General features: G+C 47.6%; 1 protein-coding gene across 1 annotated transcript in view; it reads right to left on the reverse strand.

Moving 5' to 3' along the window:
• The window catches only part of LOC137536222 (membrane-spanning 4-domains subfamily A member 4A-like), a 211,496-nt gene extending 190,562 nt beyond the window's left edge, over window positions 1-20,934 (reverse strand). Inside the window, exon 1 of the mRNA XM_068258334.1 lies at window positions 20,887-20,934. The gene's annotated coding sequence lies outside the window, so the exon portion shown is untranslated. The remainder of the gene's footprint in view (window positions 1-20,886) is intronic.
• Between the last annotated feature and the right edge of the window lie 933 nt (window positions 20,935-21,867).

A 21,867-nucleotide genomic window follows, 5' to 3' on the forward strand; every position in this document is an offset into this window, starting at 1 on the left:
CTGGAACCTCTCATCTGTATTACATTTATGACTGCATGCCGACAAAAAGCAAATTGCTATCCGCACGCTTCTTGTCCGCATGCAAGGCCTGGGTTGTTGTGTCTCAAAGCGTGGCCTTCTCCTCCTGCGCCGCCCTCCTCCTGTTCCATCACGTGTGTTGCTGCTGGGTTAGCGTTACCGGTCCCTTTTCCTGGAACCTCTCATCTGTATTACATTTATGACTGCATGCCGACAAAAAGCATGTTACCTGTGCAAAGAAAACAGACATTTCCCGCATTTAAAAGACAGTTTTCCCTTTGAAACTTTAAAAACGATTTTCGCAAAAACTATAAGCTCTTTTTGCTAATTTTTTTTCCTCTTGTACCCACTCCCAAGGTGCACATACCCTGTAAATTTGGGGTATGTAGCATGTAAGGAGGCTTTACAAAGCACGAAAGTTCGGGTCCCCATTGACTTCCATTATGTTCGGAGTTTGGCTCGAACACCCGAACATCGCGGCCATGTTCGGCCTGTTCGGCCCGAACCCGAACATCTAGATGTTCGCCCAACACTAGCCGGGGGGTTTGTGTGCGCGCGCGGGTCGCGGGGGCGCATGATCGCGCGCTGCACGTTTGTTTATCTTACATTGTTTTGAATGAAGACTGTGAGGATCCGCTTGGCTGCCTGCGCAGGCAGGCAGCCTTTTAACCACTGTTCAGGTCTGCATTCTGCAGGTCTCTGGAAGAGAGACCTTTTGTCAGTATTGCAGCTTGCTGCTGAGGAATTTGCATACACTCGTTATGCAAATCTCCTACCTGCCTCCTTTGATGACTGGCAGTATAAAGAGCTATGTTTCCCAGAGTCCTTTGCTGGTCATAAGGGTTAGTTCCTGTGTAACACTCCTGGAGTGTGTCAGCCTTGCTCATTGTTTGAATATTAGTTTAGAGTAATTCCTGGAACTGCACTAGGCAGATTCCCTAGTGCAGTTAGGATTGCATATCTGTTTTGTTTGTCTGTTGCGATTGTCCTGTCCCAGCGGTGGTAGACAGGAAGTCGTTCTGATCTTTGTTCTTGGAGTATAGCTGGAGCAGCGGTTGCTACCAGCTATCTCATCTGTTCTGTCTTGCCAGGATCGCACTCGCCTTGCGCTAGTGCTGTGGATCTGTCTGATCTCCATCTCTCTTTCTATACTTGGATCGCACTAGCCTCTTGCGCTAGTGCTGTGGATTCTTCTGTTCTGTCTTCCTGGATCGCACTAGCCTCTTGCGCTAGTGCTGTGGATCCTATCTCTCGCTTATTCCTGTTTTCGTGTATCTGTCTTGTCTGCTATGAACGCTTGCTGGAGGCTCGGTGAGGTAACCGTTAAGCAAGCGCTCGCGTCCTCTGTTTTATGTTTGTCTGTCCGTGGTTAGTTAGGCGTGCTTGACTCTGTTGTGCTTATCACGTGGAGACTGCGCATAAACGCGTGCACTGTTGCGAATGAGTGCGGTGTTCGCGTTTAGCTAGCGTTTGTTATTTTCCTTATCTTCTCATTGTATGATTTGCTGTGCCTCTGCTACTCTCATGCTCTGCCTTGCTGTAGCCTTGTGTCACCTCTGGCAGTCGCCTCTCTCGCGATTGCGTTCCTACTTCATATCTGCTGTTGTGTATGCACCGTCGCGGGTTGGCGACTAGTTTGGTGCACACACATACAATCAATCCCTATGCTCATTCTCTTCCTCAATCGCTTCTCTTGCGATTGCGTTCTCACTTGGTTTCTGCTGTTGTGTGTCCACCGTCGCAGGTTGGCAGCTAGATTGGTGGACATACATACATTCCTCATCTGTACTTATTTGGTCTTGTGTTGCTGTTAGCAATCGCCATCTCTGGCGATTGCCTTTTTACTTTGTCTTCATAGTTGTGTGTTCATCGTCGCAGGGTGGCGACTAATTTGGTGGACACACATACCCTCTGTCGCTTTGATCTCTTTCTTTCAGGGCTATCTTGCCCTGCGTTTCTTCCCTTCATGCAATTCCTGTCTGGCATGTGTGGCAGGGCAGAGGAGCTGTTCCTCTGCACTCCACAGCTCCACCTGTCGACAGGAATTTCCCTCTACAGGTGCATTGCACCTTTTGCTGGGTTCCCTCAAATTACACGCTTGTGGAGGATTTCCGCAGTGTCAGCGCACGTCTTGTGCGCTGATCACGGAGAGAATTCCACAATTGTTACAAAGACGGCTTCTGTTTGAAGCCGTTTTCATTCTACTCGCAATCGGCGAGGCTAATTGGATTTAGGAATGCTTGTTCCTAACGTCCAATTAGTCACCTGCTGTGCGGGCTGGCTGGAGTGTGCGCAAGAGTTCCACTCCCAGCCAGTAAACAAACAGGTGCGCCTTTCTCCATCCCTGGGGGCGAAGCGGTGCGCAGAGGGACGGAGAAATTTAGCACTGGGGGGGGGGGGGGGGGTGAAGTGGTTAAATTGACCAATTTATCATATGCGGCAATAACTTCCTTATAACTGCCAAAGTGGTCAACAACTTTGCTTTAGCCTTGCCTTAGCTAAAGCTGAAGGTAAATACTCCATTCTCCTCCTTCTTGACCTTTCAACAGCTTTTGACACAGTAGATCATCCCCTACTCCTCCAGTCCCTCCAGTCCTTGGGCATTCATGATCTCGCCCTGTCCTGGCTTTCATCCTACCTCTCCAACCGCACCTTCACGACCTGCCTTCAATGAGTCCTCATCCACCCCCAACCACCTCTCGGTGGGAGTCCCCCAAGGTTCGGTCCTTGGCCCCCTACTGTTCACCCTATACACATCCTCCATTGGCAAGGTTATCTCCTCCATGGGTTTTAACTATCATCGGTATGCAGATGACACCCAGATCTACCTCCACACCCCTGACATATCCACCACTACCATGGACAAGGTCTCCTCCTGCCTATCAGCCATCTCCTCCTGGATGTCCGCTAGGTTCCTGAAACAAAATCTAGACAAAACTGAATTTATGATCTTCCCACCCCGGCCATCCACGAACCTCCCAGATGTGCATGTCACTGTTAACCACACTACCATTTGCCCTACCTCTCAAGCCCGTTGTCTGGGTGTCACCCTGGACTCCGCACTCTCCTTCACTTCCCACATCCAAAACCTCACAAAGTCCTGCAACTTCCACCTTCGTAACATCTGTAAGATTCGCCCTTTCCTGACCTCTGCCACCACCAAACTCCTCATCCATGCCCTCATAATTTCCCTCCTTGACTACTGCAATGCCCTGCTGTCTGGTCTCCCTATGACCCGAACAGCCCCACTGCAGTCCATCATGAATGCGGCAGCCAGAATTATCCACTGCTCCCATCGCTCCACCATGGCAGATCCCATCCTAGAATCCCTCCACTGGCTTCCTATCCAGTCCAGAATCAGATTCAAGATACTGTGTCTGACCTACAAATCTGTCCACAAAACCTGTCCAGCCTACATTTCCAATCTTACTCAGAGGTACACACCTAGCCGCTCACTCCGCTCTTCCAATGAACTTCGCCTAACAGCCCCCCGCATCACCCAGTCCCATGCACACCTCCAGGACTTCTCAAGAGCTGCTCCAACACTATGGAACTCCCTACCTCCACCCATTAGGGCAGCCCCCTCCTTCAACATCTTCAAGAAAGCCCTCAAAACTCACCTTTTCATTTTGGCCTACTACCCCTCACAAGTGCTCTAAACCTACAGCTGAACTCTGGTCCCCTACCGTTCGTGTCCTTACCTCTCCCTCTAGATTGTAAGCCTTTGGGCAGGGTCCTCCTCCTTTTGTGTCCTATCTGATCATGCACCTCCATTACTGTGAACCCATGCTATGCATCTGAGTGAACCTAACTTGCCTAATCTCCATGCTCCATCCAGTGACTGACTAAGCATTACCTGGTACTCATACTGTGCTGTGTGATCTGGTTTTCTTGTATTCCTGTATTGTCATATTGCTGTATGTCACCCCTAAATATTGTATGTAACCTAAATTAATGTTCAGCGCTGCGTAATATGTTGGTGCTTTATAAATACAATAAATAATAAATAAATAAATGGTAATAGTCCATAAAATCCCTCCAATCATCTTCATTAATGTTATTCTCAGTGTCCAACCACCGCTCCTGCACAGATATAAATTTAGAGGAACAGTGGGATGTCAGCAAAAAATTATAGTAGTTAGAGATTTGTTTGGTTCTATCCTTCTGTAAAAATAAGTGTTCTAGACCTAAAGGTGTCAAGTCCACATCGTGTAGACCAATCTGGGCACCCACAGCGTGTTTGAGCTGAAAGTACCTGAATAAGGCACAGCTGAGAAGACAAACTTCGCACGGAAATGTGAAAAGTCTTTAAACCTCTCATCAGCATAAAGCTGGTGCAAATATTTTACATTAAGCTGATTCCAAAAACTGGGGTCAGGCACCGAGAGCAACTCTGGAAGACTGATATTGTACGATATTGGGGAACTAAGAGATATCAGGGTTACAGGCTCACATAAAATTTTGCGGGTGACTTTGTAAATTTTAAACGTGTTTTGTATAAGGGCTGTTCCTCTACACACTCCTGAATCACCATATCTGTAGATGGCTCTGCATAAAGACTCGTAAGAGCTTGTAATATCGTCTTCCAATGCCAACGAAGAGTTTCGCCTGAAATCACTCAGCTAATAGTTAATAGGTACAAGTTGCACTGCTAAAAAGTATAAGAAAAGATTAGTAACTGCAAGTCCCCCTTGGGAAGTGGGTAGTTGCAACGCAGATAATGAAATTCTGGGTACCGAATTTGACCAAATAAACAAAGTAATAAGAGAGACAATGTGCTTTAACATACAGCGAGGAATCCATGTTGGATCCATCTACAGGATATATAAAAGCTTTGGAGCCACGACCATTTTAATTATACATACGCTACCACATATATTTAAAGGGAGAGAGGACCAACTTTTTAGCTTATGGCTCATACACACGTTGGAGTTTTCTAAACAACCGGTCGTTTGGACGTCCAAACGTCTGATCATTTGGATGTTAAATCGGGCGCGTGGAAAAATTTGACCTGCGTATGAGCCTTTAGTCTCAACAGATTCCAAAACTGGTTGTAGGATGAACTCAAGGAACTTTACCGGGTAAAGCTGATGCCATATCCCAAGATATTTGAATCTATCCACTATCTGATCGTTTGACAGGAAGGGGGGGGGGGGATTAGGTTAGTGATGGCGCGAACCTCCGATTTTCAGTTCGCGAACCCTGTTCGCGAACCTCCGCGGAAAGTTCGGTTTGCGAAAAAGTTCGCAAACTGCAATAGACTTCAATGGAGAGGCATACTTCAAAATTTAGAAAAATTTCTACTGGCTGGAAAAATGATAGAAAACATGTTTCAAGGGTTCTAATACCTGGAGGACCACCCTCTTCCCTCCTACCGGAGGGAGGAGGGTCTCATCTGCCAGGGAATTATAGTATTTCAAAAACCAGCTTACATACCGTGGCTGGGGATTGAACACAGGTCTCAGTGTATGTGTAGGTAACTAACATATCCATTATACCACCAACACTACTAGCTGAAACTAGCCTAGCATGTACCATTTATGCTCAATCCAAGAGAAAAATTAGACAAGACAAATAACATTTATATCACACTTTACTCCTGGCAGACTCAAAGCGCCAGAGCTGCAGCCACTAGGGCACGCTCTATAGGCAGTAGCAGCGTTAGGAAGACTTGCCTAAGGTCTCCTACTGAATAGGAGTTGGCTTACTGAACAGACAGAGCTGAGATTTGAACCCTGGTCTCCTGTGTCAGAGGCAGAGCCCTTAACCATTACACCATCCAGCCACTGCTTAAGGATATGTAGCCAGGCATGGCCTTTCCTTTTGTGTTCAACAGTTGTCAAGACAAAAAATTAGACAAGACAAATAACATTTATATCGTGCTTTTCTCCTGGCGTACTCAAAGCGCCAGAGCTGCAGCCACTAGGGCACGCTCTATAGGCAGTAGCAATGTTAGGAAGATTTGCCTAAGGTCTCCTACTGAATAGGTGCTGGCTTACTGAACAGACAGAGCCAAGATTTGAACGCTGGTCTCCTGTGTGAGAGGCAGAGCCCTTAACCATTACACCATCCAGCCACTGCTTAAGGATTTGTAGCCAGGCATGGCCTTGCCTTTTGTGTTCAGCAGTTGTCCAAAGAGAACCCCAGATAGCCAGTTAGATTCATCTCTCTCTCTCTCTCTCTCTCTCTCTCTATCTCTATCTCTCTCTCTCTCTCTCTCTCTCCAGCTCCCGTCTAGCTTCCTCAGATACCAAGGGAAAGTCCAGATCCCCCAAGAGTTATCCGAGTCCAACAGTGGTATCTGTAACTCTAGAAGAGTAGAGTGCAGCATTCTGGCCAGGGTTGGACTGGGACACTAAGGGCCCACAAGGAAAGCTTCAGCCGGGGCCTAAGCTGTATGGGATCAAAGTAGTGCCTAAGCTGTACGGGATCAAAGTATCCGGGCGCCTCAATACTTTGATCCCATACAGCTTAGGCACTACTATTGACCTGAGGAAGCGGCTGTGGCTGTGAAATGCGTTGTCTTCTGCATCAATAAAATTAAACTGTCTTTTAACCACATATCTACCTATTTATTTTCCCGAAAAGGGACACCTACAAGGTAGGACCACTTTGTTATACTTACTATTGACAATACCATATATATAGAGTACAATTTATGCTATCATTTTCTACTGGGCGCCTCCAAACCTTCCCCAAAACTAGCTAGTACCCCTAACTTTAGGGGAAGATAGATGTCGGAAATTTCCTGACAGATCTATTTTTCTGGAGCAGCGACCAATACTAAAGGCCGAGTGATGACAGACCCTCCCTGGTGGTGCCTAACCCTAAGTCCTCTCGGTGATGCCTAACCCTAAGGCCTCCCCTGGTGGTGCCTAACCTTAACTCCCCCCTGGAGGGCACCTAACTTTAATCCCCCATTTTGTTTGTGTAAAATTCATTTGTATATGATTGTTTATGTTTTAGTTTAACATAGAATTAAAAAAAAAAGATAATTGAGGAGTCAAAAGTAAAAATACATGTTTTCTTTATGTGTGAGTTAAACTTAATTTGTTGAAAACCAATAACTTGTAACATTGAAAAACAAAGTTGAAATGTAAACAATTTTTTTTCTGAGAAAGCATAGGGAACAGTTTTAGAAACAATTATACAGTTTAGAAACGATTATTTGTGAAATTATGGGTTACTGTAATCAATACATTTGGTATGGACATGAAAGTTAAACACAACAAACGATATATTTATATATGTTTTATATTTTGGCAAACAATTTTACAAACTATAATTGTTTTAAATTAACACTTTTTATACAGTTATCACCTAACGAAAACAGTTTAACATTGATGTCTATGGGGCACCCGTTTTAATAGGCGCCGTTATTACATGATACACTGAGGAGGTCAACCACGAGTGCAGTTATAACAACGCAAGAGATTTGGGTGCCACCATGGGCCGTAATAGGAATTACGACTATAGCGGTGCACTGTGAGTAACTTTAACGCCATCAGAAGACAGAGCTGAAGTTACTTTTAAAACACTGTAATTCAGCCGCCAGCAATAGCTGGAAGCCAAATTTCATCATTCCCCACTATCCAGTATCCACGTGGACCTAGAGGGGGAATAGTAAATAAAACCACTGGGACTTGTGCAGCAGCAGGAAAAGCCGTATACCGGCTCTATCCTGCCCCCAAGTCTCCCGCGGCAATTTTATACGTATGCAGTCGAACTGCCCAAAAAAAATGAAATTATTGAAGAGTCTATATACTTAAAAAACTTAACAGAACATAATCTATAAATATTTGGTTAAGAGATTTGTATCACATTTAAACTTATTGCTAAAAATGTTACTAAAGCCAATATCTTTATGAGTATCAGTTAATTGGTTTGGAGAAACAACTCTGTGGTCACCATGTTCACCTCTCTGCATTGCAATACATCACATTAACATAACACTCAGTCTACAGCACATTTCTAGATGAAGCATGCAAAAACATGTGTATCAACTTGTAATTAATCTGGGTATAAATAATAAGAGCATGTTATAAATAACACTGTGTGGATTACAGCTACATTAGTAACTGTAATCTCTAAATATATTCCTTATCTCCAGTGATGCTTGGATACCCCCAATCACGAGTAAATCCGGCCACAGCAGAATCGTAATCTGGATATGCCGTGATCGTCATCCAGATTTGAATCGGAGCTCCGAATTCGACTCGGATTTTAGCCATGACTACATGTAGATTTGACTTTAATGTCCGATTTGACTTTAACGTTAATAGCAAAGCCCCCATACATGCGAAAATCACCAAAATTGCATGAATTATAAAGGTGATCAGTGGCTGCAACTTTAAAAAAAATTCAAAAAGAACTTTTAGTTTTTGAGAAAATTGATTTTAATATTTCAAATGAAAAAAAGTATTCGTGATTAAAAACCCGCCAAAACCCGCCGACTTTAGCAGTTAATTGCAAAGCCCCCTTACATGCCAGAAACACCAAATTTGCTGGATATGTTAAGAAGAACAGTGAGAACAAGAGGAAAAACATTTTTCAAAAAGACCTTATAGTTTTTGAGAAAACCGTTTTTAAAGTTTCAAAGGAAGTTTAAAAGGAATAAAGTATACCTGTAAATGCGGTAAATACATTAACTGTCATTTACCGCATTTAAATGTATACTATTTTCCTTTAAAAATGTATAATCGATTTTCTCAAAAACTGTAAGTTTTTTTTTTCTTTAAATGTTCCCCTTGTTCCCACTGTTCTACTTAACATACCTGCACATTTGGTTAATAGCGAAAGCCCCTTTGCTATTAACTGCTAAAGCCAGCATGTTTTCAGGTAATAATCACAGCAATGATCACGACTAAATCCGTAATCACGAGTCGGATTTGGACTACAATCACGAGTGCATTTGGAATTGAATCCGTGATCGAGAGGCGATCACAAATTTGGTATCCGACCTCGTGTTCAGGAAAACAGCTGGTGATCATGGGTTAAAGTGGCGAGCAACACTACTTTTCTCTTCCTGGTTAAAATGATGCCACATACCCCTTATTTCCTTACTAGTAGTGCATGTAGTGACCCATTATACACAAGCTATAGCAGCGGTGGCGAACCTATGGCACGCGTGCCGGGCCCGGCACGCGTAGCCTAATTTGCTGGCACGCCACCGCTGCTTATGAACTGGCCGCAGCGTCTACTAGACGCCGCCGCGCCAGTTCATAGCCCGCAGCCCCGCAGTCTCCCGGGAGGCAGACCAGGGCTACGGCAAGATGGCTGCCGTCCCGAAGCCCTGTACTGGAGACTATTTGTGTCTCCAGTACAGGGCTTCAGCGGCAGCCATCTTCCCATAGCCCTGCACTCTGCCTGTCAGCGGCAGCGCGGGAGACTCAGCTGCAGAAGATCCGGGAAAGATGCACGCCAGAGCCCAGCCGAGAGGGAAGACTTCTGTCAGGTGAGTACATTACTTTTTTTTGCAGGTGAAATGCTGCCCATTGTGTTGTTTTCTGCTAAAATGTTTCCCACATTGTGTTTATTTACTATGAAATGCTGCCCACTGCGTATGTTTTCTGGTGAATTGTGGCCCACTGCGTATGTTTTCTGGTGAATTGTGGCCCACTGCGTTTATTTTCTGGTGAATTGTGGCCCACTGCGTTTATTTACAGTGAAATGCTGCCAACTGCGTATGTTTTCTGGTGAATTGTGGCCCACTGCGTATGTTTTCTGGTGAAATGTGGTCCACTGTGTATGTTTTCTGGTGAATTGTGGCCCACTGCGTTTATTTTCTGGTGAATTGCGGCCCACTGCGTTTATTTACAGTGAAATGCTTCCCACTGCGTTTGTTTTCTGGTGAAATGCTGCCGGCTGCGTTTGTTTTCTGGTGAAATGCTGCCTGCTGCGTTTGTTTTCTGGTGAAATGCTGCCCGCTGCGTTTGTTTTCTGGTGTAATGTGGCCCACTGCGTTTATTTTCTCTTGAAATGTGGCCCACAGCGTCTATTTTCTGGTGAAATGTGGCCCACTGCGTCTATTTTCTGGTGAAATGTGGCCCACTGCGTTTGTTTTCTGGTGAAATGTGGCCCACATTGCATGATTTTCTGCTGCAATGTTGCACACATTGCGTTTATTTTCTGGTGTCTGGGGTAACTGTTGCTGCATTTATTATTAAGGGCTCATTCACACTATAGAACGTATGCACTAATGCAATTTCATGCATGCTCTGCCAACGCACAGTGATCGCACGGAATGCACATTGTGGTGCGCTAAAGCGTGGACGTCGGCAGCTGTACCCATCGGGGAAACGTATGTGTTGTGCGTTAAAATGTTCCCAGATGCGTTACAACGTAACGCATGGAAACGCACACCTGTAGTGTGAATGGTAACATGGAAGTCTATTGACTTTCATGTAACCATATGAATCTTACATTATGTGCGTTGCGTCAAAACTGACAGTTAATTAATGGTCATAGTTGGCTACATTTGCTGCTTTGGGGTTACGGCGGGTATACTAATAAATAGCATCACACAGTTTCTGCACACCCATGATGCGAATCCTCGTTTCACCACATCATGGCGGAGACACTGCTTTCTTATGCCTCGCTGTTATATCATTACGTTAGCTCCGCCCATACAATATCATGGCCACGCCGCAACCCCCCCCCCCCCCATTGGCACTCGGAGATAAATAAGTCGATGTTAGGTCGCAGTTTGGGCTCTCGGCCTCTGAAAGGTTAGCCATCACTGAGCTATAGTGATCAGATCTGATTGTAGGGTGACAGTTTTGGGCCTCCAATGCTGTACAGATGCATCACTAGGCAACAACAGAGCAATTGATCTGTACAGGGGCCCTGAACCTAGTGATTGCATCTGACTGATATGGTTGGCAGTAGGGATGCTCGGATACCCCTTTTTATTATTCGAGTTAGGTCGAATTTGAATAGTAAATTTCGAGGTCGGTCGAATATTCGAGTCGAATATTTTTTACTACTCGATTCGACCTCGAAATTCGAGCTCACTATTCGAGTCGGTATTCGAGCTCATTATTCGAGCTGACTATTCGAATTGGCCTTAATTAGCTTCCAACACTTGTTTTGGGGGTGAATGATGCAAGAAACATCTTTTTTTCCAAGTAACAACAGCAAGTGATTATGTGGGGATGTTTCTTAAAAAAAAAAAAAAAAAAAGTGGAAAGAGAAGTTGTGTCCAAAATTCTGTTCAGTACTACTGTATACTTCTTCTTCTTCATCTTCTTCTTCATCTTCTTCTTCTTCATCTTCTTCTTCTGCATCTTCTTCTTCTTCATCTTCTTCTTCTTCATCTTCTTCTTCTTCATCTTCTTTTTCTATATCTTCTTTTTCTATATCTTCTTCTTCTTATTTTGTCTATTTCTTCTTCTTCTTTTTCTATATCTTCTTTTTCTTCTCCTTCTTCTTCTTCTTTTTATATATCTTCTTCTTCTTCTATATCGTCTTCTTCTTCTTCACTTATTTCTCTTCTATTTTTTTTTAAAGAAATGCAGCTATTTTTGAGCGTAATAAATAGCTGGTGGCGCATGGTGGAAGCGCCATTGTATGTGCTCCCTGGCAGTGGAAACACACAGACAGCAGGAGGTAAATTCTGCAGCAGCAGCAGGAGGAGGATGATTGTGTGGCAGCAGGCAGTCAATGGGGCAGGCAGCGAGACATAATAGGCTGTGGTACCTAGCGGTGGTACCAGACCATAAATACACAGCATGAGGTTCCAGACAGAGGTCGTGAACCCACATCGTGTCCAATACACAACTGGGACAACACAGTTTTCAACCCGGACACCTCTAAAAATAATATCACAAAGTATTAAAAAGTATATATTTTTTTTGTTTTTTTAAAGAAATGCAGCTATTTTTGAGCGTAATAAATAGCTGGTGGCGCATGGTGGAAGCGCCATTGTATGTGCTCCCTGGCAGTGGAAACACACAGACAGCAGGAGGTAAATTCAGCAGCAGCAGCAGGAGGAGGATGATTGTGTGGCAGCAGGCAGTCAATGAGGCAGGCAGCGAGACATAATAGGCTGTGGTACCTAGCGGTGGTACCAGGCCGTAAATACACAGCATGAGGTTCCAGACAGCGGTCGTGAAGCCCACATCGTGTCCAATACACAACTGGGACAACACAGTTTTCAACCCGGACACCTCAGAAAAATTAAACCTTTTTTATTTTTTAATGGTTTATTTATTTTTTTTTTACATCAAATTACACATATAGCTATTGTTGGATGTAATAGCTGGTGGCAGAGTGGCAGCAGAAGGTAAATCTGTGTACCCTGGCAGTGGGAAACACAGCAGACAGACAGCAGCAGCAACAGGAGGAATGGAGGAGTAGTGTGAGTGTGGCAGCAGGTAGGTAGGCAGCGTGACATAATAGCCCTGGTACCTAGCGGTGATACCAGGGCTGTAAATAAACACAACAGGAGGTCCCAGACAGCGGTCGTGCAGCCCACATCGTGTCCAATACACAACTGGGACAACACAGTTTTTAACCCGGGCACCTCAGAAAAATGAAACCCTTTTTTTTTTTTTATGGTTTATATATATTTTTTTTTTTACAGCAAATTACACATATAGCTATTGTTGGACGTAATAGCTGGTGGCAGAGTGGCAGCAGAAGGTAAAATCTGTGTACCCTGGCAGTGGGAAACACAGCAGACAGACAGCAGCAGCAGCAGGAGGAATGGAGGAGTAGTGTGAGTGTGGCAGCAGGTAGGTAGGCAGCGTGACATAATAGCCCTGGTACCTAGCGGTGATACCAGGGCTGTAAATAAACACAACAGGAGGTCCCAGACAGCGGTCGTGCAGCCCACATCGTGTCCAATACACAACTGGGACAACACAGTTTTCAACCCAGGCACCTCAGAAAAATTAAACCTTTTTTTTTTTTTTTTTAATGGTTTATTTATTTATTTTTTTTACAGCAAATTACACATATAGTTATTGTTGGACGTAATAGCTGGTGGCAGAGTGGCAGCAGAAGGTAAAATCTGTGTACCCTGGCAGTGGGAAACACAGACAGACAGCAGAAGGGCAGTACACAGCGGCCCACTGTAGGTGTAAAATGTGTGGCTACAGGCGACGTAATAGTCAAACTGAACCAGGCTGGCTTAGTAGTGAGCAGGAGCCAGGAGGTGGTAAAGGGTGGTAAGGCATATTAACGATGGTTCTGGCAGCCAGTTCATGTCCCCCCTCTCGCCGACAACAGGGGCCAGGAACTCGCATTCCACCCACGCCTGGTTCATCTTGAGAAACGTCAGTCTGTCCACAGACTTGTGAGACAGACGTGAGCGTTTCTCGGTGACAACGCCACCAGCTGCACTGAAGCAGCGCTCGGACAGCACGCTGGAAGGGGGACAGGACAGCACTTCCAGGGCGTACTGCGCCAGCTCGCTCCAGATCTCCAGGCGCTTGACCCAATACTCCATGGGATCAACAGGGGCATCGCTGTCAAGCCCGCTGTAGGACCCCATGTAGTCAGCCTGACAGCCACCATGTGGGTCAGGAGGTCCCAGACAACGGTCGTGCAGCCCACATCGTGTCCAATACACAACTGGGACAACACAGTTTTCAACCCAGGCACCTCAGAAAAATTAAACCTTTTTTTTTTTTTAATGGTGTATATTTTTTTTTTTTTTACAGCAAATTACACATATAGCTATTGTTGGACGTAATAGCTGGTGGCAGAGTGGCAGCGGAAGGTAAAATCTGTGTACCCTGGCAGTGGGAAACACAGCAGACAGACAGCAGCAGCAGCAGGAGGAATGGAGGAGTAGTGTGAGTGTGGCAGCAGGTAGGTAGGCAGCGTGACATCATAGCCCTGGTACCTAGCGGTGATACCAGGGCTGTAAATAAACACAACAGGAGGTCCCAGACAGCGGTCGTGCAGCCCACATCGTGTCCAATACACAACTGGGACAACACAGTTTTCAACCCGGGCACCTCAGAAAAATTAAACCTTTTTTTTTTTAATGGTTTATATTTTTTTTTTTTTACAGCAAATTACACATATAGCTATTGTTGGACGTAATAGCTGGTGGCAGAGTGGCAGCAGAAGGTAAAATCTGTGTACCCTGGCAGTGGGAAACACAGACAGACAGCAGAAGGGCAGTACACAGCGGCCCACTGTAGGTGTAAAATGTGTGGCTACAGGCGACGTAATAGTCAAACTGAACCAGGCTGGCTTAGTAGTGAGCAGGAGCCAGGAGGTGGTAAAGGGTGGTAAGGCATATTAACGATGGTTCCGGCAGCCAGTTCATGTCCCCCCTCTCGCCGACAACAGGGGCCAGGAACTCGCCTTCCACCCACGCCTGGTTCATCTTGAGAAACGTCAGTCTGTCCACAGACTTGTGAGACAGACGTGAGCGTTTCTCGGTGACAACGCCACCAGCTGCACTGAAGCAGCGCTCGGACAGCACGCTGGAAGGGGGACAGGACAGCACTTCCAGGGCGTACTGCGCCAGCTCGCTCCAGATCTCCAGGCGCTTGACCCAATACTCCATGGGATCAACAGGGGCATCGCTGTCAAGCCCGCTGTAGGACCCCATGTAGTCAGCCACCATGTGGGTCAGGCGCTGGCTGTGACCAGAGGAGGATGCTGCTGCATGCACCTCCTCTCTAGTCACTGCTGGAGCCTCTACAGTCTTGTAGAGCTTGTTGCTGAGAGACAGCAGGTCTGTGGGGCGCTTGCTGCTGGATGCAGGCACCTGCTGCTGCCTCTGTGCTGGCTGGACAGTGGGGGTGGAAGGCTGGGGGAAGGCTTCCTCCAAGCGCTTAACAAAGGCCTGCTGCAAGCTCCTTATTTGTTGTGCTGGGTCTCCTCCTGCAGGAGGCAGGAACTGGCTCAACTTCCCCTTGAGGCGCGGGTCCAACATCATGCTGATCCAGATGTCCTCCCTCTGCTTCATCTGGATCACCCTGGGGTCCTTGCGCAGGAACGTCAGCATGTGCGCTGCCATTAGGAAGAGGCGGGCCACGTGTGCTGGCACATCGACGGCAGTGCTGTCCTCATCCTCCTCCTCTGCCGCCTCATCCTCTCTCCACCCCCGCACCAACTCAGCTGCACTGTGCTGATCCCCCTCATCAGCAGCAAGGTCAGGGACCTCCACCACCAAGTCCTCCTCCCCCTCAGAGGTGGACTGTGCAGCTGCATGCCGCACCTGCTGGGCCAAGGCTGCCGCTCCCTGTTCCAGCAAAGCATCGAGAGCCCTGTTCAGCAGACAAACCAGGGGCACCCACTCGCACACCATAGCATGGTCCCTGCTCACCATGTTGGTGGCCTGCAGAAAGGGAGCCAGCACTAAGCACACCTGCTGCATGTGCCCCCAGTCGTCATCGGGGACGATGGACGGGATGTTGCTGGTCTTGTCCCTTTTCTGAGCGGCGGACACAGTGGCCAGGGCAAGGTACTGGTTGACAGCGTGCTTCTGTTCAACCAGACGCTCCAACATCGCCAGGGTGGAGTTCCAGCGAGTTGGAACGTCAAGGATCAGCCGATGGCGTGGCAGCTCCAGCTCCTTTTGCACGTCTTCCAGGCTCGCAGAGGCTGCAGGTGAGCGCCGGAAGTGACGCACAACATTCCTTGCCATTTCCAGCAGTTCGCCCATCCCCTGGTAGGTGCGCAAGAACTTCTGCACCACCAGGTTCAGCACGTGGGCAAGACAGGGGATGTGGGTCAGGTTTCCCCTGTCGATTGCGGCAACCAGATTGGCCCCATTGTCGGCCACCACCTCTCTGACTCTGAGCCCTCTGGGGGTCAGCTAAATCCTCACCTGCTCCTGGAGTTTGGCCAACACATGGGTTGCCATCAGTTTGGTCTTCCCAAGGCTGACCAACTGCAGCAGCGCTTGGCAGTGGCGTGGCTTCACGCTGCTGCTGAGGTGGGGGGTTTGGCCAGGTGTGCCGGAGGATGGCAGAGGATCGGAGGAACCTGCTGCAGTTCCCCTGACCCTGCGGGGTGGCACCACCCACTGTGTTGCTGCTGCTGCTGTGCCCGCTGCTGCTCTCCCATCCTCACCCCCTTCCACCAAGCTGACCCAGTGGACAGTGAAGGACAGGTAGCGGCCTGTCCCGAAGCTGCTGCACCAGGAGTCCATGGTGACGTGGACCCTTTCACCAACCGCGTGCTCCAGCCCTCGCTCCACATTGGCCATGACAAAGCGGTGCAGTGCAGGCATGACCTGGCGGGCAAAGAAGTGTCTGCTGGGGAGCTGCCAGTCTGGGGCTGCACAAGCAAGCAGCGCACGCATGTCGCTCCCCTCCTGCACGAGCGTGTACCGCAGGAGTTGGGAGCACATGGCCCATGCCAGCAAGCCGTTCAGCCGCCGCACGCGACGGCTGCTGGGAGGCAGAGCCCTAACCACCCCCTGGAAGGACTCCCTCGAAAGGCTCTGGCGTTGCCTTTTGCTAGCACGGGAATCAGCGGAGACAGCAGAGGAGGCCACTGAGGACTGGCTGCCAGAACAGGCCTCAGTGTCGGCGGCAGGAGTTGCAGAGGGGGGAGGAGCAGTGCGTTTCCGCACTCCTGCTGGTGGTGCTGGAGGAGCAGGAGGGCGGGTGGCCGCTGTTGCTGCTGCTGCTGCTGCTGAAGGCTGTGCAGTGATGGGTGTGTTGCCACTGCCAGCACCAGATGCCTTCAGCCTCTGGAACTCCTCATGCTAGTGGTAATGTTTAGCAGCAAGATGGTTGATGAGAGAGCTGGTGCTGAATTTTAAGGGGTCTGCACCTCTGCTCAACTTCCGCTGACAGTGGTTGCAAGTGGCGTACTTGCTGTAAACTGTGGGCATGGTAAAACATTGCCAGATTGGTGACAAGAAAACCCCCCTACGGCCTGGAGCCGCTGCTGCCTGTCTCCCTGTGGTGGTTGGGGGGGGGGATTGGGTGCGGCTGGTGGTGGTACTGGCAGATGCTGCTGCTGCTGAGCCTGAGACACCAGCAGGCTGTGGGACCTGCCTACTGCTGCCAATGCTTGCAATGATGCGCCTCCTTGCAAGGCCCACAAGCGCATCCTCCTTCTCCTCCTCAGAGCTGCTGATGATGACATCCCCAGGTGCTGGTGGTGGCGGCACCCAGTCTTTGTCTGTCACCACGTCATCATCATCATTATCATCCTCCCCCTCCTGAAACATGTCCTGCTGGGATGATGACCCCCCAAACTCCTCTCCTGATGCATGGATGGGCTGCTTGACTGTCGCCACAGTCTTGCTGTCCAATCCCTCCTCCCCCAAAGTGCCCATCAGCATCTCCTCCTCAAAATCGCCAACAACAGCAGACAATTGACTCATGATGCCTGGGGTCAAAAGACTGCTGAATGACAGATCGCCAACTGACGGTGAACTGGCCTCCTCCCCAGGCCCTGCTGGGCGGCTGCTGCGAACAGGGGTGGTGGTGGTGGTGAGGGTGGAGGCCTCGGATGCAGAGCTGATGGCGGGCTGCTCATCCTCCGTCATCAGTTGCACCACAGTGGCTGCATCCTTTTCCTCAATGGGACGTTTCCGACCCGGCTGGAGGAAAATAGGAGCAGGTACTACACGCTGCTGCTGCTGTGTCTCTGCAGAGTGAGTTGCAGATGCTCCTGCTGGGCGCCCAAGGCGTCCACGGCCAGTGGCTATAGGCGGAATGTTAGCCACTGACGCAGCTGCTGCTGCTGCGGAACTGTGCATGGTGGAGCGGCCGCGGCTTGCCACAATGCTGCTCCCTCTCCTCCTGATTCCCTTGCTGCCCTTCCCCTTGCTCAAACCGCACTGGCTGCCACTTCCAGACATCTTAGATGTTTTGGGCATAAACAAAAAAGTTTTTTAAAAGGGCGGGTGAAAAAGTGGGGTACTTTAATGGAGTGGGTTGGTGGGTGAGATGACACTAATCACTAAGTGATTAGATCGCTAAGTGATTACTAGTACAGTACAAATACAAAATACAATAATCAGTAATCAGTAAGTGTGAACAGTGAACAGTGAGTGTGTCCCCTAGTACACTAACTAGAAAATACAATAATCAGTAGTAATCAGATTCAGTAGAAGGAAATAGAGTGTGTGTACACTACAGACAGTGCACGCACACACACACACACAGGAGCTAGCCTATGAACAGTGACTGAGTGTCCCTAGTACAGTAAGTACAACTCGAAAATACAATAATCAGATTTAGTAGTAATCAGATGATTCAGTAGAAGGGAATACTGTGTACTGTGTACACTACAGACAGTGCACGCACACACACACGCAGGAGCTATGAACAGTAACAGTGAGTGTCCCTAGTACAGTAGTATAACTACAAAATACAATAATCACTCAGTAAGTAAAGGACAAGACAGGGTAGAATACACAGCAGAAACACTGGTATAGATGAGAAATAAACTAACAGAGAACAGGAGGACAGCTGCCCACACAGGCAAGGCCCTGAGGCCTAAAGCTGTGTAAGCTTGCCTGCAGCAGCAGCTGTCTCTATGTAACACACAAGCTACTAACTAAAATACAATCTCTTTCTAGCTAACAACAATATAGGTGTATATAGCAGGTGTATGTGAGCAAAAACGCTAGGTAATTGACCACTATAGAGCACTTGCTAAGCCAAAGCACAAAGGAGCAGATCTCTCCCTACTGTACAAGTCAGGCAAGGACGGAAAAACCGAACATGGCGGCCGCTATTTATAGGGTAGGGGCTGGCCAGGGTCCCCCTCTGTGATTGGCTGCCGTCAGAGGGCCTGGGAGCCCTCTGATTGGCTCTAAGGACATCAATCGTGGCCATGACGCTATTCGAGCTCGTTATTCAAGCTCGAATAGCGCTGTTTGCTCGAATAGCTCGAATAGTGAGTGGGCTATTCGAGTTCACTCGAATAGCCCATTCGAATAGCTGCAGCTATTCGAGCTCGGTATTCGAGCTCGAATAGCTGAAAAAGAGCTCGAATATTCAAGCTACTCGAATATTCGAGCTCTGCTGAGCACCACTGGTTGGCAGTTATTAAACGTATGCAAGCATTGTAAGTCTCAGTACAGGGCACACAAAGGTGTATTCAATGTAATCCAAGGAGAGTGAAAAGGTGTGTGCTTCTGACCAGTTTCACCTGACTTATATACTGGCTGCCTCAAGTCTAATGACTCATTCAAATTGTAACTGACTCTCGTCTAATTAAAATGGCAAAGCGTTGCAGGCTGCAATCGCCTACCAGATTGTGCAGGATCTAAAGCTACCTTCCTGACATTCCTGCAGGAGTTGGCCCACCCAAATTCTTGCATCTCAACAGGGGCGCCGCGTGTAGGCCTCCTTGTACCCCCAAGAAATGAGGGGCAGCGCAAGCACCCTCACAAAGCAACCACTGCCCGGGAGCGCCACAGCTGCCCCCCAAAGTGGGGGGGGGGGAGTGAGAACACACGAATGGTGTACTCCCCAGATGTGGCCTACGCCTAGGGAGAACCATCCATGCTGCTTCCCCAAAGGATAGATGCCCTACTCTTGCGTATTTTGCTTACCTGTTGTGTATATGCGCATCCTGGGAGCGAACACACCGACAATGGGGAGAGGGGGGGGTGGTTAGAGAGCAGAAACCCCCCCCCCCCCGGTGCAACACTCCCCTCATTTCTTGGGGGTACAAGGAGGCCTACACGTGGCGCCCCTGTTGAGATGCAAGAATTTGCGTCGGCCAACTCCTGCAGGAATGTCAGGAAGGTAGCCTTAGATCCTGCTCAATCTGGTAGGCGATTGCAGCCTGCAACGCTTTGCCATTTTAATTAGACGAGAGTCAGTTTAAATTTGAATTAGTCATTAGACTTGAGGCAGCCAGTATATAAGTCAGGTGAAACTGGTCAGAAGCACACACCTTTTCACTCTCCTTGGATTACAAAGGTGTATTCACAAACCAGCAGTAAAATTGCCATGCACAGGCAGCACACATCAATTTTACAGGTACTTGAGCACCTAATGAAAGTGCATATTGCACAATTAGTGCAACCTATGTTACCTAATACCTAGGTTACTGAAAGGACACATTTGTCATCCTTATTGAGAACACACAAATAATAATGTAGCCTCCAAATAGTATTCTAATACCTTTTGTCACAGACCCATAGAAACATGTAGATAAGATGTTTCTGACAAAAATCTGACAAAGATCCAGGTGAAGGCAGAAAATCTTACAAAGCCTTACTCAATTAGCCTTAATAAGTGTACCTAAAACCAAAAAAGTCTCAGGTTGTATATTTACCAGGGGTTTCCTCCAGTCCCCTTGAGGCCACTCGGTTCCTCTGGGTCTCCCTGGGCCACTCCTGTCTCCCGCTGGATGGCCAGAACTCTGATGGAGTAATGCTTTGTCATGCGTGTGCCTGGCCATGTGCGCTCCCGTAACTACTGTGCAGGCTCACAACGCTCCTGGCAGTGGGATTGTATGTACGCTTCCCGCATACATTCAATCTCATATAAATGTTCTTTTTTAATAATGAGACTGAAAATGGTTGACTCTCCTCCAATAAAATAAAAATAAATCACAATGTTCAATCAAAAATAAATAAAATAAAAGTGGTAAAAATAATAGTAATTTTTTTCATTCAATTAAAACAGTTAAAAGTTCATAACATTAATGAATACAATAGATGTAAAGTAAAAAAAAAAAAAAAAAAAAAAAAAAAAACCACTACATTTTTGGCAAATTGTTAATAAAAAAAAAAATAAATGAATGAAAGTTAGTATCATCTTTTTCTTTCCAGGCATGTGACTTTCAGCCCTGAGAATCCGCACATCTAGAAGCAGCCTATTTCAGCGCTACAGGATAATTGGCATAAAATGCAATGGAAACATGGTTCAAATATGCTTTTCTAAAGAGGTGATGAATCTTTCTCAATTCGAGACAACTCACTGTTTATCTGGTTTCCTGACCTCAGGATAAGCTTGAAGTGTTTGTCTTACTGTGACTGCAAGACATTTCCCTTTTCATTGCCTATTCAGATATTATAATAGCATTAGAATTTATGTTACGCCCATAGAGGAAGTTTAAATGAGAAAGATGAAATAAAGGAATTTCTTTGAAGATAAACAGTGGCAACCAACTCTTTGTCTGCAAGAACTGTTATGGCCCATACTCACGGGCTACAAATGTCGCCGCAACACACGGCGCGCGCGTGTTGCAGCGACAGGTCACCCGTGAATGTGCGGCGTTGCACGGGTGCGCACCCCGAACCGTCGCTCGTCCCTGATGTCGCCGGGTGATTGAACCGCTCAATCGCCTGGCGACAGTCGCCGCCGCCGCAACTTCGCCGGAACTGTCGCTAGTCCATGTGAGTACGCGGACTAGCGACAGCAACAAGATAAGAAATGCATTGGGCTTCCGGCGGGGGGAGGAGCAACAGCGACAGCTTCCGCCGCATCAGTTGCCAGGTCCCTCCGCCGTGTGTATGCGGAGGGACCTGGCGACGAGCTGTCGCCGGCCTGTCGCGCACACGCTCACGTGTGCTGGCGACAGGCCAAAAAGTTGCCCGTGAGTATGGGCCAGATCATGGAGCCCCATAGCAAAACTGTCATGGGGCCCTCAGATGTAGGCAGAGACGGATCTGGGGGGGGGGGGTCTCTTGCCCCAGGCGCAGTTTGTTAAATTCTTAAAAAGGTGGCAAAATTTGGATGGGGAATGGCAGTTTAGGTGCCAAAACCTGACCTTGCCCCAGGCGTTAAGCAGTGCTACCTGCCCCTACCCTATGAATATGATTTAATTGGCCAATTTACATTATCTTGCAATCAACACTGCACACAGTTCATGGGTACTAAGACAAAGTCAGAGGGGAGAGAAACACAAAAAAAAATGGTGAATACATTAAGTACCACCTGGGCCCCCTATGCTGCAGGA

Source organism: Hyperolius riggenbachi, chromosome 10 (genome assembly GCF_040937935.1).
Source record: "Hyperolius riggenbachi isolate aHypRig1 chromosome 10, aHypRig1.pri, whole genome shotgun sequence".
In the NCBI taxonomy this organism is placed as follows: Eukaryota; Metazoa; Chordata; class Amphibia; order Anura; family Hyperoliidae; genus Hyperolius; species Hyperolius riggenbachi.